At 39.4% G+C, this 22672-nt stretch overlaps 1 pseudogene; it reads left to right on the top strand.

Annotated features, from left to right (window-relative positions):
* The window catches only part of LOC122212379, a 48050-nt pseudogene that overhangs the window by 14802 nt on the left and 10576 nt on the right, over positions 1-22672 (top strand).

The following is a 22672-nucleotide window of genomic DNA, read 5'->3' as shown; positions in this document are numbered from 1 at the left end:
CAATTTTAACGGCCATATAAAAGTCCACCATAGTCCAAGAAACATCATTATTGAAGAGATTGAATTCTCTTGTTTTTCATCTTTCTGTATTTTAATTAATGCTGTCAGGAATGTCTTTTATATAAATCTGTTTCTACATGTCTGGTTACTTGGAATCAATTCTTCAATATAATATAATCTGGTTAAAGTATAAAAATTTTACAAAAGGTCTTTAATCCATATTTTTAAATTGTTCTCAGGAAAGTTTATATTACTTTCTGTACCTACCAACAGAGTATAAAATGGTCATTTTTCTCAAGACAGTAAAATTCCCCAAAATTGATTCCGTTTGCTTCTTAACATGCAGGGCTTAAAAGGTAAAGTGGGGGTGCCTGGGTGGCTCAGCTGGTTAAGCATCTGGCTTCGGCTCAGGTGATGATCTCGTGAGTTTGAGCCTTGCTTTGGGTGGGCTCAAGCCCTGCTTTGGGTGAGCACGAGCCCCGCTTCGGGTGGACTCCTCTTCTCACACTCTGTCTCTCCCTGTCTGTCTGCCCCTCGTGGGATTCTGTCTCTCTTGCTCTCTCTCCACTCTTGCTCACTTGCATCATCTCTGTCTCAATAAAAAATTTAAACAAAGTAAAATGGGGGTGCCTGGGTGGCTCAGTCAGTCAAGCGTCCGACTTTGGCTCAGGTCATGATCTCAGGGTTCGTGAGTTCGAGCCCCACATCGAGCTGTGTGTTGTCAGTGCAGAGCCCACTTCGGATTTTCTGCCTCCCTCTCTCTCTCTCTCCCCCTCCTTTGTTTGCATGGGCTCTCCCTTTCTCTCTCAAAAATGAATAAACATTTAAAAAAAGTAATACGGAAAGTGATTACTGATAAGTTTTTTCAACATCTCTGTCATAGGTAGATAAAATTATTTCAAAAGTGTATGCTGAAAGGTCATATTACTCTTTATTGTTTACTTAATTAATACGTATCCTGTGTTGTTCTAGAAGGGATGTTTAAGTGATTCCTAAAGTAGGTAATCATCAACAAGGTAAGTTGCAAGTGTTGTGGAAGAAGAAATAAAAAACATAGGCAACAGATATTAGACTCGTCAGCCTAGTCTTGGATGACAGTAATCTGCACGTGTATGTTGTGGAAACAACATCCACAGATGCTGTCTTTCACTGCACATCATTTTTAGAGGTACCTGTAAGGTTTCGTCAAGTGGAAATTTTATTTCCAGTGAATTGATAAACTTGCTTGTAGACAGCAACTTCTCTTTTTTATGAGTGAATTATCTGTCCTATGGAGGAATAATTATACCTGTGGGAAAAGGGGTAATTTTCAACTCTAACTTTCCTGAATAATTTCAAACTTCCTTTCCTACAACATCTATCAGAGTTATTACTGACTAAAACTAAGTTGCATAATGCTTTCTCCTGGCTTCTTTTCAACTGTATATATGGTGTGGAAGAGATTGAACTGAGAAATTAAAAACATGAGCCCTACAAGGAAAACAGTTGGAGAACATAGAAATTTTTCATTTGGATAATAAGCCAACTTATGTGGAACCAGATCATAAAATGAACTTTTTATGTCTACCAAAGCAAATTTTAAAAGAAGCACATGTAATTGCAGATGTACCTTAAAACAAGAAGAAGAAGAAAGAAGAAATGCTGATATGTTATATGAAAAAATTAGGGAAAAGTTAAGAAGAAAAGAAGACGAATATAAGAAAGAAGTTGAAACAAAACAAGTTGAACTCGCTCTGAGAACGCTAAACATGGAATTGAAGGCCGCAAAAAATCAGGTAAATCAGTTTTTGATAAAAACTGTATTTCCATCAATATTACATAGTTTGGTATATTATACATATATATTTTATAGTATCCCTATGACTCAATATATATTATTTAGGTTTAAAATAAATTAAAACATGGGATCATGTTCCTTTGAACATTTTTTTAAAGTTCTCCTCCTCAGCTTTTGACCTTTTTTTTTTTTAATGGGATGAGAGCAGAATCATAATGAAATGTTTCTCCAGGTTGTAGAAGAGCGCAGTGACACTCAGTGGCAACTTTCTCCAGAACAGAAGGCCAGAGTCTTACAAGATGGAAGTCTAAACAATCACCTTTGCAAGCAAAAGGAGCTAGAAATGGCTCATAAGAAAACTAATTCTAAAATATCTTCTTTAGTTATTTTGAAGTACATGTGTGTATGTATTTGTATACATTCTATTTTTTAGTTATTATTTTTATCTCCGTGTGTGTGTGTCTATATGTGTGTGTCTATATATATATATATATATATGTATGTATATATGAAACTGAACTCTGTTCATCATGGAAACTATAGAGGATTTTAAAAGCACATATATTTTGCGGAGGGGCATGGGGGACGGTGGCATTTTTGCTTCACTGGATAAAATAATATTCTTGATTAAATGCATTTGTCTGCAACAACTAGTGACATTCATAATGTCCTCATCCAAAGGAGAGGCTTTTATTACTTTCTGTAGGAATCGATGAGCTTTCCCTAATCTCAAAACTATTGCTACTAGCAACATGTGTTTTGGTTTTGAACAGTTACTTCACTGCCTTGATATATTAATAGGTTAGTTGACCACTTCGCTAATGGACAGGAGGACGAGTGTAGCCAGTTCACTGATCATATTTTCAGCATCAAGTCTCCTACTTTTGAGAAAAGTAATTTTGCTTCAAGTAGCATCCTATTTCATTACAAGGAATGTTTGATAACAATGGTATGCTGTGGTATATACTTAATGATAATTTATTGATAGGTATTTTATTCCTAATGAAATAGTTGAGTGTATTTCCCCTCTTTTATATTTATTACTGTTTTCAACATGAAGAGGAAATACAAGTTATTGTAGCAGTAAATAATCTCATGGTATTCTAAGAGATGTATAAATTTCACCTTATTTCCTATCAGTGTTTTGAAATACAAGACTTCTTTTGTACTTGTGTATTTACACTAGAGAAGTGGCAGTGGTTGGTGCAAGAGCACTAGTTGTGGAGTGAGAAGACCTGGGGAGAGTCCTGCAGCTCACCGTTTTAATCTCTCCATTCTAGAATTGTGATAACCAAATGAGTTCATTGATGTATGTAGAAGTGTTTCTATTATAGTACAGTGCCTAGATTTGTCAGTTATCAATAGATATAATTCTTATAACTGACTATAGAAATGGTAGCAAAGTGGATATCTATGAAATATTCTCAGGAAAGAAGAATTTTAGGAAATTTAATCTGTCCGAGTATATGCAGGGCTAAGGATTTTACTGTGAGGTAGCTGTGTTCGATATCTACTCTAAACTCAATTTTTAAGTGTAGTCAGATTTATTAATCTTTTATTTCAGGCCTTTGGGTTTGCTGTAAATCAGAGAAAGGCTTTTCCAATTCTGAGATTCTGAACACTTTTCTCACAAATTCTTTTTTACTTTCATGCCTTCATTATCTTCAGTTAAAGTTCTGAACTTTTGGGAACTTATGCTTGTATAAAATGTGAGATTTGGAGCCAACTGTATTTTTTTCCAGTTGGATATTCACTTACTGTAACCTTCCTTCCTACCTTCCTTTCTTTTTATGTTTCTTTATTCATTAGAGAGAGAGAGAGAGAGAGAGAGAGAGAGAGAATGCAAGCAGGGGAGGGGCAGGGAGAGGGAGAGCGAGAATCCTGAGCAGGCTCCTGACTGTCAGCACAGAGCCTGATGTGGGGCTTGAACCCACAGAATGTGAGATCATTCCCTGAGCCAAAATCAAGAGTCAGACACTTACCCAACTGAACCACCCTGGCACCCCCTGCAACCTTTCCATTGTTGAAACATAGATGATACTTTCATTTCAAAGAAAATCATGATAATGGCATTTTATTGAGTGCTATCTGAAAATGTGCTTGGTTTTACTTAGCTTTCTGATAATCATGAGAAAACACAAGATCGGTTGCATAAAAACCACATGTTGCAGGATGAAATTGTCGTGCTAAGACTGGAAAGAGACACCATAAAAAATCAGAACTAGGCAGGGAGATAACACCTTTTGTGTCTTTAACTGAATTCAGTGAACAGGAATGTGTGTGTTACAGAAAGACGGTGAATTGATGTATGCGTTGCTACTTCTCAAAGTACGTATATGAGAGTTGTCTATTATTAACATAATTTAAAAATAAGATGATTTAGAAAATCAGTAACAGAAATGTCTTATTAGGTAGTTGTGAGACAACTTCAACAAGAACTGGCTGATACTCTGAAGAAACAGTCTGTGTCAGAGGCTTCCCCAGAGGTTACGTCCCATCTTCGTCTGGAAGATGAAACACGGGATCTCAAGAAGAAATTAGGTCAAATCAGAAGTCAGGTATGTAATAAATGTAACCTGTCAACAGCTAACTTATAGCTGGTTAAATAATATAAAGTGTTTTAGGATACTAATGTCCATGGACCGCTTTCTTTGGTATTTTCATTTTAATTAATTTATTATGATTTTAGTATCTTTACAATGCATTTATTTCGTAAATTCTGCCTTCCCTTCTACTATTCGTGTTATACATTGTTTTCTTATAATACTCTTAGGAAAGTTGAGGCTTTTGTATCCTTCCTCACAGAAATTGAGAGACTTCTTTCATTCTTTAAAATTTTTTTCACAGTTTTTTTATTTATTTTGAGAGAGAAAGAGTGAGAGAGAGTGTGTGCGTGCATGTTAACAGCGGAGGGGCAGAGAGAGGAGAGAGAGAGAATGCCAAGCAGGCTCCATGCTGTCAGCGTAGAGCCAATGTGAGGCTCAGTCTCATGAACCGTGAGATCATGACCTGAGCTGAAAACCAGAATTGGATGCTTAACTGACGTAGCCGCCCAGGTGCCCCAAGAGACTTTTGTCCCCTACTAAACAATGTTTTTTAACGATATCTCTATTACCATGATGAGGCGAGCTGGATCAAATCAGAAGATAATGTTTAATGGAATGTCTCAGATAATTTTCTTAGTTCTCATCTTCACTTTTGGGAAGAATGCGTATTGATATCAGGATGACGTGTACAGAAAGATCACTTGACAAACCACTTGAACTTAGGCATTTCCTTCATTTTCTTTGCCTTTTAGGCATATTGTCAAAGCACGGAAATATTCAGATCATGTATAGTATGGACGCCCAAAAGCGAGAATTAAGAACATTCTCTGTGTCCTGCCATTGGGTTTTTTTAAAGCTTTTTTGAGGTACAATACACATACCGTGAAAGTCACCCATTCACCATGCACAGTTCACTGTCTCTGTGTACACTCGTGCAACCATCACTGCCATCAAGTAGAATGTTTTCCTCACCCTGAAAGGAAACCCTTCCCCGTTGCCCCCAGCCTCAGTCTACTACTTGGTCTCTCAATGGCGCTGCCTCTTGTGAATATTTCATATAAATGGAGTCACACAACGTGTGGTCCCTTGGGACTAGCTAGCTTCACTTAATGTTTTCTGGGTTCATTTGTGTCGGTTACAGCTCATATCAGAGCTTCATTTCTTTTTATTGTCAAACAGTACTCCATTGTGGGCTAAAGCCCTTGTTCATTCATCAGTTGATGGACCTTTGGGTTGTGTCCACTTCTTGCCTATTAATACTGCTGCTTATGAACATTCACGTAGTTCTTGTGTGGACATCCGTTTTTGTCTCTGCCATCAGATTTTATCCTCTGAGTTAATTGGGTTGATGTCACCATCTCTCAGCCATTACTCATGCTGTCCTTACTGTCTTTTTAGTTTCTGTTCCTCTTGAGTAAACCTGTGTTATTAAGACTTGGCTCACAGTCTCCTTTCCAATGAACTTTCTCTGACTGTTCTAACTCCCATTAGCTTTAACTCTCTTGACACTTGTCATCTAGCCTGTGCAGAGCAATTTAGTCCTTTATTTGACATTGTTTTTATTTTTTTCATGACAGGTAATTTCGTCTTCCTAAGTATAAATTTAAGGGATGATACTATTTGATACGTGTGGTACTTATCCTTGTATAAATTGAAAATATTTTAACGGTTTTTCCGATAAAATTAAGTACTTTATACCGTATCAATAAATTCTTCTTGGAAACATTGGTATAACAAAGCTTTTATTCTAAATGTATGCTAAGAAATGAAATACTAAATTGAGGGGTGCCTGGCTGGCTCCAGTCCGATCAGAGTCTGCCTTTGGCTCAGGTCATGATCTCCACGTTCTTGAGATGGAGCCCTGCATCGGGCTTTCTGCTGTCAGCAGAGCCTGCGTTGGATCCGTTGGGTCCCTCACGTTCTGCGCCACTCAGACTCGTGCTCTGTATCAAAAAATAAACGTTAAAAAGATGTGTGTATATCTCTATACACACACACACTTACATAAGTAAAACTATTAATGAAAGCACTTAATCAAATAGAGGAGAAATGTTCAATCAAATGTTTAGTTCTTGTTTCCCTCTCACTATGATAAAGCACGCTAAATTTGTCTTTCTTCATTACACAGCCAGGACTGGGATTTACACATTTATAGCACTTTACCAACTGCAAATATCTGGGGACAGCTTTTCTGATATGCTGTTACCACAAAGCCTTAATCTCTTCATCGGAGTACATGCTAAAGCAGCCTAACGTAAACAGTATGGACATGAAATGATTGAGGAACTTTAGTTTCGCAAGACTCGATTATTTCCATGTCAGTGGCTTTCCCTTGCCTCTGATGGTCATGTAAAGGATCTACTACTCAGTCAAGGAGGTGCTATTTGTACTGTAGTCTGTGAGCATTGTCCACAGACAATGTGGACCTGTCCACAGGTCCTTTGTTTTGAGAGAGAGAGAGAGAGAGATTGTTGGGAAGGGCATGTGGGGAGAGAGAAAAAGGGAGAGAGAGAGAGAGAGAGAGAGAGGGAGGGAGAGAGAATCCCAAGCAGGCTCCTCGCTGTCCATGCAGAGCTCGATGTGGGGCTCAATCACATGACCCTGAGATCATGTCCTGAGCCGAAATCAAGAGCCAGACGCTGACCCGACTGAGCCACTCAGGTACCCCAGTAGGTGCTGTTATTACCTTCATTTTACAGATGCAGAGACTGAGACACGGAAGTTTTAGGTAGTGTGCTCAAGGTCTTACAGCTCATAACCAGCAGAATTGGGAATTCAGACCCAGGCTTTCTGGCTCCTACTAGGATACTGCTTGTCAAACTCTTCCATGAAATATCTCGTAGTCACTGAAAACAGCATGTTCAGTTTTATAATCACGAGAATAGCAATGTCATTCACCTATGTGAATATTTAAAATCATAGTTGATATGGTGCTTGGAATATGAAAACAGAAATGTTTACCATAAGGTAAATTCCTATATTTCCTCCATTTGACCAGTAGATATATTTTTATGTTTATCTGATCGTATGTAATTTAAAAACATTAACAACGTTATGTTTTTGTAGGAGAGTAAGATTGGTAAACTATTCTGTAACAGTATTGAAATGTTTTCGGCTTTGTAGGCCATAGCCTCTGTTGTAGAAGCTGAACTCGTTTGTTATGACCTCAAAGTAGCAGTCAACCAGCATGTAGAGGAGGGTGTGGCTGGGTCCAATAAGATTTTAGTTACAGGGGCGCTTGGGCGGCTTAGTTGGTTGAGGGTCCTGTCTCTTAATTTCCACTCAGGTCATGATCCCAAACCCCACATCATGAGACCGGTCATGAGACCGAGCCCCACATCAAGCTTCAACCTGAGCTTGCAGCCTGCTTGCCATTTTCTCTGTCTCTTCCTCTGACTCCCTTCCCACCTGTGTGTGCTCTCTCCCTCTCTGTCTCTCTTTCAAGTCAAAAAAAACACAAAAAACAAAAACATTTAGTTACAGAAACAGGTGATGGTGTTCTACTAGATTGTCGGTATTTAAAATTATTTTTTTTCTTTATTTTAGTTGCAAGAAGCACAGGAACGACATGCAGAGGCCGTAAGATACGCTGAGAAGATGAAAGATCATATGCTAAAGTAGAATTTAAACCTAACAGAAAATAGCTTGATTATTTGTAAAGCAGATAAGCAGTGAGAAATGTATTAGTTATGCCAGTATATCATTGTTAAGCTGGATACAAGTTCCAGCTTTGAGCTATTTTGAAATGCAAAATTTTGGCATCTTATCTCTCAATTTTGCACCATTACCACAAAACACAATGAGAAAATTGGTACAATTCCCAAATCTTCCTCTTGATACAATTTTAAGAATTTCTGTAATACCCTCATTTGTTCAGAAATTACACGGTACTGTTTTAAAACTATGTGTGAGAATAATTATCTTAAGATCTGCATTTTAGGCTAAAGGTTAAAAATGCCAGGCAAGAAGAAACCATCAAACATCAAGCGGCCCAAATTCAAGATCTTCAGAGCAACTTGCTAAAGGCAAGTATGGTAAGTCGATCTCTTAATGCCTGTCCTACTGAAAGGAATCCTTATTTCACTGATCATATGGAAAATCTCCCTGATCAAAATATTTGGTTGATATTGTTCCTGCTTGCTACTAGTGATGTAATTCTTCTATATAGACGAAGTTGACTGAATTCATAAAGCATTGATGTTTGTAGTGAGATTTAAATAAAAATATTGTGAGAATCTAAGAAAAGCAACAATTTATATATACCACAGTGAGCATTTGGTTTAGTCCTCCTTTTGGCTATTGTATATAATTCTGTTGTGAACGTTGGCATACAGATGTGTGAGTCCCTGCTAATATTTTTCAGCGTGTTTCAAACTTCCGCACACTTTGAGTGATCATTTCATCTTGAATTTTGACTTTCTCTTGTAGTCTCAACCCTTCAGTGAGAGTTTGAGAACGGGTTATGTTAATGGTGATTAGTTGTAATTTGTAATTACAAGTTTGCAATTTATTGTCTTCATCAAGAATGACTAGCAGGTCCTTATGCAAACGTCCTTTTCAAAGGAATGGACTTTTTGTTGGATTTGTAAAGGAAAAGAAATGCCAGTAAAAAAGTAGAAATGTCTGCTCTGTCAGGGCCTTACCTAGTAACATAGTGTTCCTACCATTGCAAGTTCAGAAACTCATTTTCTTTTTCCACTCCCTTGAGTTCATCAGCCTTTCAGAGATTTCACAATTCAATCTCAGAAGAGACTAATGTGCCATTCAGGATTCTAACTTACTGATAGTTAGTGAAACCCCATCTGTTTTTCAAGCGGAACAGTTAATGTCATCCCACTCTCACCCTCCTTTGTAGGATTCACATTATAAATCCTAAGTGGGAGCAATGAGGTAGATACACTGACTAACTCGTTTCTGTCAGTCACAAAAGCTATATAATATACATGCAAGTTTCATTAGACAGCTATACCCTTCAGGGGAACTAGAACATTCTGTTGACTGGTCCTTTTTGTGGCTGAAGAGACATTGAAAATTATTTTCTTTTCTAGACCTCTTATAAATGAGTCACATTGTATTAGGGAACTTTTCATGCGAGTAACATGACACTCTGTTGATCAGTCTTCTATGAAGGAGAGTGCTAGGCGTTGTCCTGCTACTATGTCCTAAAGAATCATTAAGGTCTCAAAAACTAAAATTTGTAAGAATATCTAAAACTGATGAAGCTTATTAAAGAATAACGAGGGATTTTCTGTAGATCCCTATAGAAAGGAATTAAGGTTATGGCATGAAATTAGCTGCCACTTTAAGGTCTTCCCTGTGAAAAGCTTAGCTTTCAGCCAACTCAGTCCATAGCTCTGACTTCTCTAGAAGGTCCTTATGTCCTGAATCCCCAAACCAGAGGCTTCCTGGGTTGAGAAATTTTTTGGTCGTGCGCGGGACGTTATTCTTTTTGTTGTATCTTTAGTTTTTATTTTTTAAAATTTGCATCCAAATTAGTTAGCATTTAGTGAAACAATGATTTCAGGAGTAGATTCCTTAATGCCCTTACCCATTTAGCACATCCCCCCTCCCACAACCCCTCCAGCAACCCTCAGTTTGTTCTCCATATTTATGAGTCTCCTGTGTTTGTCCTCCTCCCTGTTTTTATATTATTTTTGTTTCCCTTCCCTTTTGTTCATCTGTTTTGTCTCTTAAATTCCTCATACGAGGGAAGTCATATGATTTTTGTCTTTCTCCGACTAATTTCACTTAGCATAATACGCTCCAGTTCCATCCACGTAGTTGCAAATGGCAAGATTTCATTCTTTTTGATAGCCGAGTAATACTCCATGGAATGAATATATATATATCACATCTATTTTTTTATTTTTTTTAACTTTTTACTCATTTTTGAGACAGGAAGAGACAGAGCGTGAACAGGGGAGGGTCAGAGAGAGGGAGACACAGAATCTGAAACAGGTCCAGGCTCTGAGCTGTCAGCACACAGCCCGATGCGGGGCTCGAACTCACAGACCGCGAGATCATGACTTGAGCCAAAGTCGGCCGCTTAACCGACTGAGCCACCCAAGCACCCCATACCACATCTTCTTTATCCATGCATCCATCGGTGGACAGTTGGGCTCTTTGCATACTGTGGCTATTGTTGAGAGTGCTGCTATAAACATGGCGGTGCATGTGTCCCTTCGAAACAGCACACCTGTATCCCTTGCATAAATGCCTAGTAGTGCAATTGCTGGGTCGTAGGGTAGGTCTATTTTTAGTTTTTTGAGGAAACTGCATACTGTTTTCCAGAGTGGCTGCACCAGCTTGCATTGCCACCAGCAATGGAAAAGAGATCCTCTTCTCTGCATCCTCACCAACATCTGTTGTTGCCTGAGTTGTTCATGTGAGCCATTCTGACAGGCGCAAAGTGGTATCTCAGTGTGGTTTTGATTTGTATGGCCATCTGGATGTCTTCTTTGGAGCAGTGTCTATTCATGTCTTTTGCCCATTACTTCACTGGATGACTTGTGTTCTGGGTGTTGAGTTTGAGAAGTTCTTTGTAGATTTTGGATACTAACCCTTTATCTGATATGTCATTTGCAAATACCTTCTCCCATTCTGTCAGCTGCCTTTTAGTTTTGTTGATTGTTTGCTTCGCTGTGCACAAGCTTTTTATTTTAATGAGGTCCCCCTAGTTCATTTTTGCCTTTGTTTCCCTTGCCTCCAGAGACTTTTTGAATAAGATGCTGCTGCAGGCAAGATCAAAGAGGGTTTTGCCTGCTTTCTCCTTGAGATTTTGATAGCTTCCTGTCTTCCATTGAGGTCTTTCATCCATTGTGAGGTTATTTTTTGTGTAATGAACAACTTTTTATGTGAACATGTTTTGATTTCTCTTGGGTATATACCTATAAATACAGTTGCTGCTTCATATGGTAACTCTGCTAAATAAACCTTTTTTGTTTGTTTTTGTTTTGTTTTTTCAACCTTTTGAGGAGGGGCAGGCACCTGGGTGGCTCAGCCGGGTGCGTGGCCGGCTCTTGATTTCAGCTCAGGTCATGATCTCAGGGTTGTGGAATCAAGCCCTACATTGGGCTCTGCTCTGAGCATGGAGCCTGCTTGGGATTCTCTCCCTCCCTCTCCTCTGTCCCTCTACCCCACTTGTGCACTCTCTCTCAAATAAGTTTAGAACAATTGTTTTTCTAGTTTAACCTTTTGAGGAACTGCCAGACTGTTTGCAAAGTGGCAGCAACATTACATTTTCATCAGCAGTTTTTGAGAGTTCCCATTTTCCTGATTCTTGCCAATGTTTGTCATTATCTGTTGCTTTTATGATAGCAATTCTAGTGGGTATGAAATGGCATCTTGTGGTTTTTGGTTTGCATTTTCTTAGAACTAATGATGTTGAGCATGTCTCTTTTATTTTTGAGAGAGACAGTGTGAGCAGGGGAGGGGCAGAGAGAGAGGGAGACACAGAATCTGAAACAGGCTCCAGGCTCCCAGCTGTCAGCACAGAGCCTGATGCAGGGCTCGAACCCACAAACCGTGAGATCGTGACCTGAGCCCAAGTCAGAAGCTTAACTGACTGAACCACCCAGCACCCCGAACATCTCCCTTTGAACGTGATTATTATCCATTTCTGTATCGTCTTTAAAGAACTAATCCATTCTTTTGCCTGTTTTTATATTGGATTGTCTTTTCATTATTGGAAGAGTTATTTAAATATCCTACATACAAATCCCTTAGCAGATATTGGATTTTCAGGTATTTTCTCCTATTTAGTCACTTGCCTATTCACTTTCTTGATGGTGATATTTGAAGCATAGTAGTTTTTAATTTTGATGAAGTAAACTTAATCTGCTTTTGTCTTTTGGTGTCATGTCCAAGAAATCATTGCCAAATCCAGTCACAAACATATACACGTAAGCTTTTGTCTAAGAGTTTTATCATTTTAGCTCTTAGATTTTAAGTTAATTTTGTATATATGCTATGGGGTAGAGGTCTGATTTTATTACTTTGCATGTGGATATCCATCTGTCCCAGTACCGTTTGCTACAAAGACTATTCTTATTCCATTTAATTGTCTGCCACCCTTGTGGAAAATCAGTTCACTATAATGTGAGAGTTTATTTTTATATTCTCAATGTTAATACATTGATCTATATGTCTGTCCTTATGCCAGTACCATATCAAATTTTATGAAAACTTCTTCCTAGTTATCTTGCAAATTACCAGTCACTTGTGTAATAATAAAAAGTCAATGTAGTAGAACTTAACTTTGCTCCTATAGAGATTTTTGCTTCTTGAAGGACCCTTTCGCCAGCCTATGCCTTGCTGACCCCATGACTCAATGTGAAGTCAGGCTCAAAAAGATAAAATGCTCTTTCTTTAGTGTGTTCAGACTATTTATTTATTTATTTACTTATTTACTTATTTACTTACTTACTTATATATCTTTTTAGAGCATGCACAAGCAGGACAAGGGGGTGTGTGGGGAGAGAGAGAGAGAGAGAGGGAGAGGAGAGAGAGAGAGAGGAGAGAGAATTTTTAGCAGGCTTCACACTTAGTGTGGAGGCTGACAGGGGTCTTGATCCCATGACCCTAGGATCATGACCTGAGAGGTTGAGGCTCAACTGACTGAGCCACCCAGGTTCCCCGCCTGTGCAAACTTTTAGTGTCTCAGTCAGTGCTGCCCACTTTCATTTCCATCAAATCTTGGCCATAGGATCTCTTGACTCAGTCTACCGTTTACTTCATTATATTTTATTATCTCATTATAATGCATAGACTCATCCATAGTTTTCACCATCTAGGAAGGAAAATATTAACTCTGGGCTATTCCTCTTTCCTGTTAAGCAATCTTGCTAATCCATCATCTTGCAGTTCACAATGAGATCCTCTTCTGACCTGGTTCTTGTGTGTAACACTGGTGTTAATCCTGTTCTTGGCACAGATCCTACATTCTTGGAAAACACAGTAGCCTGTATCCCCTTCTTTCACTTAAATAGAAAGATATGCATAGCTAGACGTTATAGCTCGGCATATAATTAATGGGATAAACATTACATCATTCAAATAATACAGCTGTACAAAGTGAGGTAGTATTAAGTTGATTTATCAGAAACAAATAGTAGATTGGTAATTTGAATGACAAAAAAATTTTTGAAGCCAACTTGTATGATATGGAGAAGCATTGTGGGACAACACAAAGATGAAATGGTCTTACCTCCCCACACAAACAAGGTTGGAGTAAGGTAAAGGAGAATGTGCAGTTGATTTAAGTAGTGCTAAAGGACAGTACATTTGTTTTGCTACTGAAAAGATGAAAAATGATTCCATAACAGTCTCTTTATTTCCTCACTGAGGAAAGGAGAATGAAGATTGAGTATTCAATGGATTAAAAAATACTCAAAGCTGCCTATTTCCTTTAATTGAAATCAGATCAAAGGCCCAATTTTGGTTATCAAATTGACTCTTTCTAGTTTTTCAACTATTGTGCTTCAAATCGTATGTCTGTGCTTCTACCTTAACTTGAGGGGAAATTCTAAAGAGGCATTCCAGCCTACTTGTAAGAATTGTTGAAATTGAAGGGAATCTTAGCAAAAGATCTTAGAGACAGGAAGATGGCAGAGGAGTAGGAGGACTCTAGGCTTGCCTCATCCCACGAATACAACTAGATAACAGTCAGCTCACCCTAAATACCCCAGAAATTGACCTGAAGACTGACAGAACAAACTCCACAACAAAAGGGAGAAAAGAGGCCACATCAAAGAAGGTCCTTGATGCAGAAGTGTCGCCTAGAAGAGAAACATATCCTGGCTGCTGCAGAGGGGAGGGAGTCGAGGTTGTGGGTAAGGATGAGAGAGAGGAACACACAGGGGAATGCACAGAGAGAACATATCCCCATACCCACTGGCTTGGAAAACAAGAGGGGCTGTATTTCGTGAGTTCTTGCAACCAGTAGTGCTTAAAGTCTGGAGTTTTAAAGGGCATCCGGTTTAGATGGGTTAGAGTCCTGAGGTACTGCACTGCTCTTGGACAGAGGGCAGGCAAACAACGTGGGAGCATACAGCATGGATACAGTGGTCTGAAGAGTGCCTGGGGCACACAGTGGGGAGATTATTTGCTCTTCTCAGAGCACGTCCCTCAGAGGCAAAGTTCAGAGAGACCTGTCTGTAGGAACAAAGCTGCTGGCTGGCACCATCTCCTTCTCCTGCCCCTCACCACAAACATAAAGCCACCTGCAGGAAGCAGTGCATTGCTAACACTGGCTACCTAACTTGCTTACACCAAGCACCACCCCCTTGCACTCTGGTGGAACTACCTTTCTCAATCACTCTTGCTTGAGTTCCAGCACAGCAGACCCATCCCCCAGACCAAGACAAATGCCTGCCCACACCACATCTCCCAACCAGAGAGTTTCCCTTGGCCTCAGTTCCAGTAGAGGTGGTGACAGGTCTCATTTCCTAAGCAGACCAGAGCACACCTAGTTAAAACTCGCTACATTCAGGCCAGGGACCAAACACTCACCAGCCCAGGCAAGGAGAGCCTCTGCAGACGACTGGCCTGAAGGATAGCATAGCCAGAACAACAGCAGAACACATGCAGCACACACTGGTGACACTCCCTGAAGTGCTAGACCCTGGGCATTACATGACGTCTTTTTCCTAAGTCCATTACTTTCGGGAGCAGGTGACGTAACTGGCTTCTCTAACACACAGAAGCTGCAGATACTTAGACAAAATGAAAAGACAGAGGCATTTATCCCAAATGAAAGAACAGGATAAGGCCATGGCCAGAGACCTAAATGGGACAGATGTAAATAACACGCCTAATAGAGAATTTAAAACCATGATCATAAGGATATTCACTGGACTTGAGAAAAGAATGGAAGACATCAGAGGGACCCTTACCATAGACATAACAGAGTTCAAGAATCAGAGATGAAGAGTGCAGTAAAAATGAACAGCAAGCTGGAAGAAGCAGAGGAACAAATTAATGACCTAGAAGACAAAGTAATGGAAAGCAGTGAAACTGAAGAAGACAAAGAAGAATTATCCAATGCAAGAATAGACTTAAGGCACTCAGTGACTCCGTCAAATGTAAAAACATTCATATGATAGGAGTCCCAGAAGAAAAAGACAGAGAGAAGGGGACAGATAATTGATTTGAAGACACAGCTGAAAAATTCCCTAATGTGGAGAAGAAAACGGACATCCAGATCCAGGAGGCACAGAGAACTTCCATCAAAGTCAACACCCAAGACATGTTGTAATTAAATTTGCAAAATATACTGCTAACATCTTCTTTTTTTTTTAGTGTTTTGTTTTTTGGTTTTGCTTTTTTTTTTTTTATTTCTGTGACAGAACGCAGACACAAGCAGGGGAGGGGCAGAGAGAGAGAGAGAGAGAGAGAGAATCCCAAGCACTCTCTGTGCTGTCAGTCCAGAGCCCACTGGAGGGCTTAAACCCACGAACTGCGAGGTCACGACTTGAGCTAAGATCAAGTCATGCTTCACCGACTGAGCCACACAGGCGCCCCACTGCTACAAATCTTAAAAGCAGCAAAACAAGTCATTCACTTCCAAGGGAAAACCCACAAGGCTAGCAGGAGATTTTTCAACAGAAACTTTGCAAGGCAGAAGGAAATGGCATGATATATTCAAAGTGCTGCATGAGAAAAATCTGCAGCCAAATATACTCTATCCAGTAAGGCTATCATTCATAATAGAAGGAGAGATAAAGAATTTCTCAGACAAACAAAAATGGAAGGAGTTTGTGACCACTAAATCAGCCTGTAAGAAATATTATCAGGGGCTCTGAGTGGAAAGGAGAGATCAAAAGTGACAGTATAAAGGCAGGAAATGTAAAACCAGTAAAAAAGTATATTTCTGTAAAAAAAATCGTCAAGGAATGCCCCCAAAAAGGATATACAATATAATAGCTTATCAAAACATGGGGAGGAGAAAAAAAATGAGCTCTAACTTAAGTGACCATCAACTTAATATAGACTGCTACACGCAGAAGAGGTGATATACAAATTAATGCTTATCATATCCAAATATATCATGAAAGCAAATTAGAAAGACATCAAAGGGAGAAAAACAATAAAGGATTTGAGAAAATCTCCAGAAACAACCACAAAACAAGTAGTAAAATGACAATAAATACATACCTGTCAACAATTACTTTGGATATAAATGGAATAAACACTCCAACCAAAAGACCTAGGGTGACAGGATGGATTAAAACAAGACCCATCTGTATGCTGCCTATAAAAACCTCATTTTAGACATAAAGACACCTGCAGATTGAAAGTGAGGGGATGCTTGCACTGTTGGTGGTAATGCAAACTGGTGCAGCCACTCTGGAAAACAGTGCGTAGGTTCCTCAAAACAATTGAAAATCGAACTACCTTACAACCCCTCAATAGCACTACTGGGAATTTATGCAAAGGATACAGGAGTGCTGATTCATAGGGGCACATGTACTCCAATGTCTATAGCAGTGCTTTCAACAATAGCCAAATTGTGGAAAGAGCCTAAATGCCCATCAACGGATGAATGGAGAAAGAGATGTGGTTTATATATACACTGGAATACTACCTGGCAAGGAGAAAGAGTGAAATCGTGCTGTCTCTTGCAATGTGGATGGAACTGGAAGGTATTAGGCTACATGAAATAAGTCACAGAAAGACAGATATCCTATGTTTTTGCTCTTATGTGGAACTTGAGAAACTTAACAGAAGACCGTGGGGGAAGGGAAGGGGAAAAATAGTTACAAACAGAGAAGGAGAGGGGCAAACCATAGGAGACTCGAATGCAGAAAACAGAGGGTTGATCGGGGGCAGTGGGTGAGAAGGGAAAGTGGGTGGTGGGCATTGAGGAGGGCTCTTGTTGGGATGAGCCCTGGGTGTTGTCTATAAGTGATGAACCACGGGAATCTACCCCCAAAACCAAGAGCACACTGTACACACTTTATTTTAGCCAAGTTGACAATAAATTCTGTTTAAAAAAATGAAAGCGAGGGGATGGAGAAAAATTTATCACGTTAAAAGAAAAAATATCGATACTTTTGTTAGACAAGAGTCCTTAAAACAAAGACTGTGGGACACCTGGGTGCCTCAGTCATTTGAGCGACCGACTAGGTCTTGGCTCAGGTCATGATCTTATGGCTGGTGGCTTTGAGCCCCATGTTGGGCTCCAGGCTGACAGCATGGAGGCTGCTTGAAATTTTCTCTCCCCCTATGTCCCTCCCCAACTCTGTCTCTCTCAAAATAAATAAACAACCAAAAACAAAGACTGTAGCAAGAGCCAAAAAATGCTACTATATCATAATAAAGGGTACAATCCAATAGGAAGATCTAACAACTGTAAATATGCACCCACCATGAGAACACTCAAGTACATAAAACAAAAAACCAACATAAAGGAACTAATTGATAATAAGACAGTAATAGGGTACTTTAACACCCCATTTACATCAATAGATCTTTAAAAAAATCACCAAAAAATACATCTTAACAGAAAATCACCAAAGAAACAGTGGCTTTGAGCCATACAGAGAAAGACAGATACCATATGTGTTCACTCTTATGTGGATCCTGAGAAACATAACGGGAACCCATGGGGGAGGGGAAGGAAATTAAAAGAGGTTAGAGTGGGAGAGAGCCAAAGCATAAGACACTCTTAAAAACTGAGAACAAACTGAGGGCTGATGGGGGGTGGGAGGGAGTGGAGGGTGGGTGATAGGTATTGAGGAGGGCACCTGTTGGGATGAGCACTGGGTGTCGTATGGAAACCAATTTGACAATAAATTTCATATATTAAAAAAAAAAAAAAAAAAGAAACAATGGCTTTGAATGACAGAGCAGACCAGATTGGACTTAAGAGATTTTTTTCAGAACGTTCCATCCCTAAAACAGAATACACGTTGTTTTCAAGTGTACATGGAATATTCTCAAGAATGGATCATAAAAACAGGCCTTAATTATTAAAAACAATACATGCAGGTTAGATAACGTGCTAGTACACTGGAATGGGTTAAGCAGGAAATACAAGAAGAAATTTAAAAAAATATGTGTATATAAATGGAAATGAAAAAACACTGCTCTGAAACCTTTGAGATGCTCAAACGTGGTCCTAAGAGGGAAGTACATAGTAATATAAGCCTACTTCAAGAAGCAAGAAAAATTTCAAAAAACCTAACCTTACACCTAAAGGAGCTAGAAAAAGAACAACAAATGAAGCCTGAAGCCAACAGAAGAAAGCAAGTAATGATCAGAGCAGGGGGCCCTTGGGTGGCCTAACTGGTTAAGTGTCTGACTCTCAATTTTGGCTCAGGTCATGATCTCACAGTTGTGAGATCGAGCCCCGTGTTAGGCTCTCTGCTGGCGGCATGGACCTGTCTTGGATTCTCTCTCTCCCTCTCTCTCCCTCTATATTTCTGCCCATCCCCCACTCATGTGTGGTCTCTCTCAAAATAAAATTTAAAAAAGAGATTAAAGAAGAAATGAATGATAGACAAAAAAAAACCACATAATACTAGAACAGATCAATGAAACCTAGAGCTGGTTCTTTGTAAAAATTAATAAAACTGATAAGGTGTTAGCCAGAGTAATCAACAAGAAAATAGAAAAGACCAAAATAAATAAAACCACAAATGTGAGAGTAGAAATAAGAACCAACACCACAGAAATGCAAACATTTATGAGAGAATATTGTGAAAAAATGTAAGCCAGCAAGTTGGACAACTTAGAAGAAATGAATAAATTCCTAGAAATATATAACTTACCAAACTAAAACAAGAAGAAATAGAAAATTTGAAAAAAATCAATAACCAGCAAGGAAACTGAATCAGGAATCAAAAAACTCTCAACAAACACAAGTCTAGGACCAGATGACTTCAGACGTAAATTTTAACATGTAAAGAAGAGCTAATCCAAAAAAAAAAAAAAAAAAAAAAAAAAAGGAAAAAGAAAGTTTAACCTGTCCTTTTCAACTTGTTCCAGAAAAACATAAAAGGAAGGGAAACTTCCCAATTCATTCTATGCCAGCTTTACCCTGATACCAAAACCAGATAAAGACACCACAAAGAGAATTACAGGCCAGCATCTCTGATGAACATGCAAAAATCTTCAACAAAATAAGCAAACTGAATCCAACAATACATTAAAAAATCATTCACCGGGGGCAGGGACAGCTGGGTGGCTTAGTCAGGTAAGCATCCAACTTCAGCTCAGGTTACGATCTCATGGTCCGTCGGTTTGATCCCAGTGTCAGGCTCTGTTGACAGCTTGGACCCTAGAGCCTATTTCAGATTCTGTGTTTCCCTCTCTGTCCCTCCCCTCTTGTGCTCTTTCTCAAAAATAAATAAACATTAAAAAAAATCATTCACTATAACCAAATGGGATTTATCCCTGGTTTGCAGGGGTGGTTCAATATTTGCAAGTCAATGAATGTGATACCTCATATCACATAATTTTCAAAAAAGCATAAAATCATATCATTGCAATAGATGCAGAAAAAGAATTTGACAAACTATAACATCCATTCATGATACAAACCTCAACAAAGTAGGCTTAGAGGAACCATACCTCAATATAATAAAGGCCACATATGGAAAATGAGCAGCTAATATGATCCTAACTGGGGAAAAACTGAGAGAAAAACTTCTTAGATCTTGCTTCTAGTTATCTGCTTCTCATTAGCACCATTGGTTGTTAATAAATTAATCTTAACATTTATTACATCCTACTTTAATGGAGACCAATTTCTCCTATACAAGTTTAGGTGTCATCTCTTTTTTTTCATCCACTTTGCAATTTATCATCTTTGTTTTTTTCTTAACAAACTCCCCAAAGGTTAGATTTCTTTTGTTCACAAATCTGTTAGGAAAAGTGTGGCCAGGACAGCTAGTCTCTGCCCCGCTCAGCTTCAGGTGGGGCAACTGAAAGGTTTGGGGCTGGATCCATTTGAAGATTTGTTCACTAACGTCTGGTGGTTGATGCTGGCTGTTGCCTTGGACTTCAGTTCAGGAGGCAGCAGAAACACTTAAACTGACACACCTAGACCCTCTTTGTGGCCTAGGCTTCCTCACTAGATGGGGAGCTAGATTCCAAGTAAGCAGCCTGAGATACAGAGCAAGGCAGAAGCTGTATCGCCTTTTGTCACCTAGGCTTGGAATACACACAGGATCATAGTCACATATTCTGTTCATTAGGAGCAAGTCACTAAGTTGTTCCATGGCCTTTTTTTAAAATGGAATTAATATTTAAAACCTATGGACACCTTTAAAAAGCAATATAGGGGCGCCTGGGTGGCGCAGTCGGTTAAGCGTCCGACTTCAGCCAGGTCACGATCTCGCGGTCTGTGAGTTCGAGCCCCGCGTCAGGCTCTGGGCTGATGGCTCGGAGCCTGGAGCCTGTTTCCGATTCTGTGTCTCCCTCTCTCTCTGCCCCTCCCCCGTTCATGCTCTGTCTCTCTCTGTCCCAAAAGTAAAATAAAAAAAAAAATAAATAAATAAAAAATAAAAAGCAATATAATTTACCCACTGGCCACAAATGTTTGTATTCCTCCCACCTGAAAAATACATTCACTCCCCTCCCCCTCCAATACCTCCTGTGAGTCTCAGTTATCATGGCATCAGCTTCAGGGCTTGAGTCCAAGATCTTACTATCATAGGTGCAGTGGGGATAAGCTGCCTGGGTTATGGTATCTGAAGTATAGCCCCTTGAGTGCAAGGGTTCTCAATATGAGGACTTGAGAACGAAAGAGACAGTTATTTATCACTCACAAATGCAACATTCTAGTCGACTGCTGAAGACTGTCCCATTCAGAAAAAGAAGATGGGAAGCACCCTAGTCCATAAGAGTTTTGAAATATAGCCTGATGTACGCTGTCAGTTCTTAAGTTAGTACTTAGTCCTAACCACGGGAATACTTTCTCCATGTCTCTTCCCTTTCTTTACTCTTTAAACTCTTGGTTCCTTCCTTTTCATAAGGAATGACCTGTATTTGCAGCTGTTTTTTCATCCTGCCTCCTCCCTGTGGGATTTCTAAGACCCAAAGCCTCTTTTCATTTTGCACTATTTGGTCTCTTTTAGTCCAAGGTAGCAAATAGTATGTTTTGCTATTATAAATCTCTAACTTTTTTTAGTTTTCTGTAAATATTACTGGATTTCATGCCGTGTTTTAGCAAAGCGACCCTCCCAAGTCCTTTTGAGATAAGCTTTTCGCTTCAGGTTTCCTGTGAAGCTCTTATATGACAATGCCTTTAAAATTCGTCTACTCTTGGGGCTCCTGGCTGGCTCAGTTGGTAGAGCATGTGACACTTGATCTCTGGGTGCTGAGTTTAAGCCCCATGTTGGGTGTGGAACCCACTTTAAAAAAAATCTTATATTCAAGATCCTTAAAGAAATTGGAGGCATACCTTAAATCTTTCTGTTTTCCTGGTAGCACCCTGGATTTTCTCTTAACCCAAAAGGCATTTCTTTATTTTAGCATTATTTGACAGTTCAACATGTAGAGAGGCTGTAAACGAGAAACAGATACTTGAACCCAGTAAGTCCTGGTTCCTTTCAGTTGCATAGTCTTTCTTTAGTTTCTCTTTCCTATCCGTTTTACTTTCAGGTATTTTGTAGCATGACTTCCCTTTCCTCCAGTGTCATTTTCTTCACTTGCTTAGAAACCCTTGTTGTCAGCCTCTTCACAGGCCATCAGGTTTCCACTAAGAGTCTTGTGGAGGCCCTTTTTCGGTCTCATTCTTATGCTTTTCTACATCTTTCCAGGTTCAGCCTACCTCCTGGTTCAAAGGAAGTTTAGTTTTAGGTTTTTTTGAATAGCAGCACACCATTTTTAGTATCAGTATCTGTGGTAGCAATTTACTGCTGCATAATAAGCCACCTCAAAACCTAGTAGTTCAAAACAGCATGTCTCTTGTTCACCAATCTTTAGTCTAGGGAGAGCAGAGTAGGGCAACTCATTTCTTCTTCATTTGGCATCAGCTGGCATAACTGGAAGCTGGAGACTAGAATCATCTAAAGGCTTGTTCACACACGTGTTTGGCTGTTGAGGCTGGCCTTGGCTAGGACGTTGGCTAGTCTCAGCTGGAGTATGTACATGAAGACTCACTAGGTAGCCTGGTATTCCTCACAACGTGGTGGCTGGGTTCTAAGGGTGAGCTTCCCTAGAGAAAGAAAGATGGAAGCTGTATCACATTTTCTAGGCTGGCCTTAAATATCACAGCAGTTCTGCATATTCTGTTCACTAGAAACCAGTTACTGAAGCCAGCATATATTTAAGGGGAGGGATTTTCACAGAAGTATCAACGAATTTATAAAACCACCACATCCACTCACCTTGTCTTACCAAT

Source organism: Panthera leo, chromosome F3 (assembly GCF_018350215.1).
Source record: "Panthera leo isolate Ple1 chromosome F3, P.leo_Ple1_pat1.1, whole genome shotgun sequence".
NCBI classification, from domain to species: Eukaryota; Metazoa; Chordata; class Mammalia; order Carnivora; family Felidae; genus Panthera; species Panthera leo.
The sequence above is the reverse complement of the archived record's forward strand: the minus strand, read 5'-3'. Positions and strand labels throughout refer to the sequence as shown.